This window comes from Anneissia japonica, unplaced genomic scaffold (assembly GCF_011630105.1).
Source record: "Anneissia japonica isolate Jap-2015-1 unplaced genomic scaffold, ASM1163010v1 scaffold10535_len27651_cov203, whole genome shotgun sequence".
NCBI lineage: Eukaryota > Metazoa > Echinodermata > Crinoidea > Comatulida > Comatulidae > Anneissia > Anneissia japonica.
In genome coordinates this window covers 18,913-23,056 of record NW_022757305.1, presented here as the reverse complement: position 1 = coordinate 23,056, position 4,144 = coordinate 18,913, and the positions used below count along the sequence as shown (strand labels likewise).

At 36.7% G+C, this 4,144-nt stretch overlaps 1 protein-coding gene across 3 annotated transcripts in view; it reads left to right on the top strand.

Annotated features, from left to right (window-relative positions):
• Positions 1 to 2,912: 2,912 nt before the first annotated feature.
• Positions 2,913 to 4,144, top strand: part of LOC117124633 (RING finger protein nhl-1-like) — a 5,415-nt gene continuing 4,183 nt past the window's right edge. Inside the window, exon 1 of one of the 3 annotated variants that reach the window (XM_033270931.1) lies at positions 2,913 to 3,062. The gene's annotated coding sequence lies outside the window, so the exon portion shown is untranslated. Of the gene's footprint in view, positions 3,169 to 3,212; positions 3,344 to 4,144 lie in introns of those variants that run through there. The other 2 variants (XM_033270932.1, XM_033270933.1) reach the window with 2 other exon arrangements.

Here is a 4,144-nt window from a genome sequence, read left to right as displayed (position 1 = left end):
CCACCTATCTAAACCAAAGACAAAAACATAGGCGAAATCAACTTTTTGCATTATCTAAGTATTAATCAAAGATGGACTGTAATTAAATCGGCTGTGCGATAACCAGGGGCGGATTTAGGTGGGGGGGGGGCGGCCCGGCCCCAGCCAAGTGAAGGAAGATGCGCTTTCCAGATGATGAAATGGCGTTGCCATCTCTACCGTATACACAGAGGTATCTTGGTGCCAGTATGCTGGGCAAGCTCCGGTAGCTGTCACCTAGAAAAATCCTGCGACTTAACTACCGTGCATTATAAATGTAATCATTTATGGAGCATTTAAAGAGGTATGTCTAAAGATTTTACTGATTCACGAACAATTGTCAAGGCTAACAAATTAATCAGGGCTCGCAGAATCGCCTGCCCGACGTCCCAGGGCAACCAAATATCTGCGTCGGGCAACCAGAAATAAATAGGGTGCGTCCCGACGGGCTACCTATTTAACATCTTTTTCTAACATAATATTCTGTTAAAATGTTAATAAAATATTTATAATTATCACATGGTTTCTCACCTCGCCGGTCATCCCTGTTCGGCTCTCAAATTTCCGATCGGCATCTAAACGTGCCATTTTTTACAAAGACTTTTTCAACCTTAAAAAATCAAGGGCTTTTAACTGTAAACGCCCTATTCATTGAGAAAATAACAGTAGAAGTACACGTCCCCATGGTTACGTTGATTTTTAATTAAGAGTCTTGCAGTGGATAGGCCCACAATATTCTCATTTATACAGAATGAGTGTGCACGTCTTTGAAAAAAAAAAGGTTTAACAACTGTTATAACACACAATAGAAAGCAAACATAAACGCCATAGTAACAACAAAGTTAATGATTTTATTATGATGATCAATGACTTAATTAAAATGACATGTAAGAAGTGAACGTACAAAAAAGCAACACTTCGCTAAAATACAGCTGAACTACTGAAACCATGCTACATGTTGGTATCTCTGGAAAAGGCAGTCGGCTATTCCCTCCTTTGGGAGCAGCAGCGCGTTTACATTCCTGAAGGCGGCGTTCAAAGAGTCAGATCAGACACTAGCGCGTATACATTCCTGAGTTGGTGGCTTTTAAAGAATAAGACTACTGTATGTGACTGACCTTGTGTCTGCTTCTCCCGTGCTTCTCCTGATCGTGGTAACCAACTTGTGTGGGAACGTTTCTCATTTCATTTCATTTCATTTCATTATTTATTTGGTCATTTACAACAACAACAAAAAAGCTGAAATTTGGGGAGACCAGGGACAACCAGAGTGAACCAAATCACTGTAGCAATGCCGGTTTACCCAACCCCAAGTTCAGCAACACATTAAAAGATCAAACATTACAGCGAATCAAAATACAAAGAAACCTTACGAAGAAAAGAGGATGGGCTTTCTAAAACTGCAGCATCGATTAGCAATCTAGGGAGCTGGTCCCAGACACGAGGCAACCTGATGGCTACCGAGTTGAAAAATGCTTGGGTCCTACACAAAAAAACTCACTCTAATTCACTGTTACTAGGCAATTTGCAGTAATGCCAACTGGTGGTATATGCTATTTCAAACAGTTTCCTTCCGTTCATGACGAAATAAGAGCATCAATACAAAACTATGTGAATTAATTTTATTTCTTTGGCTGATAGTGGTACGATGTCTCCGACGGGGTGGGCAACGAGAGCGTAAGTGGGCGTGGCCGGGTGTCGCTCAAAGTTTCTGGAATTGTTTCAGGGTTAAAACCCCGGAAATTACGAAAATTTCAAAGGCTTATTTAATCGATTTTAGTGTCTCCTAATATATCATAAAAATACATAACTTTTCCTTCCCCGCCCCACTCTGAACGGGACCAGTAGCGGCAGGATTTGCCTGATGGGGGTACGATGTCTCCGACATGTGGTGGGCAACGAGAGCGTAAGTGGGCGTGGCCGGGTGTCGCTCAAAGTTCTGGAATTGTTTCAGGGTTGAAACCCCGAAAATTACGAAAATTTCAAAGGCTTATTTAATCGATTTTAGTGTCTTCTAATATATCATAAAAATACATAACTTTTTCTTCCTTCGTTCTAGATAATCATATGCAAGGTGTATAGAACACCTTGCATACATTAGTGCTGTATGCTAATTGAAAAGTATATATGTATATATATATATATATATATGTGTATATATATATATATACATATTTATATATATAGGCCTATATATGTATATTCAAGTAATAATAACATTGTTGTAATAATACTTTCGACCATAAGTCATCATTAGGTATATTATACATATATAATAGGCCTATATACTGCAAAGATAGGTCAAAGGTCAATAAAACAGTTTCTGGTTGATATTGAGAAATTATTCTGTTAGAGTATAAATGTGCCTATTGTAAATGTTTTGTTACAAAAAGCAACTCTATACGACCAGTTTTTGCCAAGATATTACAATCATGCAAAGTTGAGGTCAAAGGTCAAAACGCAATTTCCGGTCATTTCTAGAGACAATTGTCCATTATAGTTAATATGAATATGCATGTTTTAAACATTTTGCTGCAAACAGCAACTCTGTACGACCAGTGGTTTTCAAGATATAGCTCCCTATATTTCCACCCCTAATTTGCATATTTATGCTAATAAGGTCGGCAAAATGGCACTTCCGGTCATTTTTGAAGAAAATGTTCCATTAGAGCAAATAGAAACATGCATGTTCTGAACAACTAGAAGCAACTTTCTACGACATGTGGTTACCAAGATATAAGTACCCTACATTTTCAGACCTAATTTGCATATTTCTAATTTGCATATGAAGATGAGAGAAAACAAATTGGCGACTCATTTTATTCGATTCAGCATACTTCAAAGTATATAATTAAAAAAAAAAAATGATCACGAAATTACACGGGATTATGACATAAGCCCCCGGACTATACTGTTAACATGGGGGCGCTAGTCAAAGAGACGAAGAGTCATCTTGAGAGATTTTGTTTGGTAAATCCATACAAGGATACAAGGCAGGGTATGGCCGGCATGGCAAATAGATGCAGTTATTAGCGTGTGAAAAGGTTTGGGCTAGCCTAGGACAGACCTTTTGTGTAGGCCTAGGTTATTTCTGAGTCCTATCTAGTTTATAATTTTCAATAAGGATCGTTTAATAGAGACGTAAATACGGTAAATATAAATGGAAGCATTAAAATAGTAGAATTTTATATTATTTGTGTGGATCTTAGCTAAATTTTATAAACAGCAATGGCAGGCCTAGCTAAACTCATGCCCATCCATGGTCCCAGCAAGCACTCGCATTTCTGCTTCAACTATCTTCCGCGTTTGCGGCTAAACTAGAGTAGTAAGTACTGTAGGCCTAGCCTACCCGGCCTACCTACTTGAAAGAACGTATGTCTACCGTTTAATAACTATTTGTTGACTTTGGTTGTTGAATATGAAATCATTTATTTTAATATAGTAAATTACAGTACTAGCCTAATAATAGTACAGTACTATCATCACTTTATGATGCCTTACCTGTCCTGCTGAAGTAAGGCCCCATAAATGTTTTTTAATTGCACAGATAATACCTCAAAAAAACCACTCAAATTTTCACTGAAAATTGCTATGAAAATAGGTGCGTAGGAATCGTAATTACTGCATTAGGCCTCTACATTAGGCCTCTACATTGTTTATATATTTAAATTAGGCATAGGCCCTAGGTCAAATCCTAATTTTCGGCAAAATTTTCACGGAAACCGATTCTTATTTTCGGAAATGTGCGAACAGGTTTTTAGGCCAAATTTTGTGCGGACGATAATACAAATTACATTATCCGCGCGCAGGCCTTATTATACAGTCTGGGTATATGTTTGAGCGGGAATACATTATATCCTCTGCGCAAAAATTTGACCTGATTTGAATAATAATAATAATAATAATAATAATAATAATAATAATAATTTAAAAAAATATATAGGGATAGTAATGTTTTTCCGTTAAATTAACAGATGATGATATTTGAGACAACCAACCAGTGTTTTTTTTTTGTTTTTTGAACCATATTCTTAGACATGGTGTACCAAAATTTTAATGATTTTACTATTTTATTTATATTCTGAATAGTAAATATGTTTTTTTTTTTTTTTTTTTTTTTTTTCTT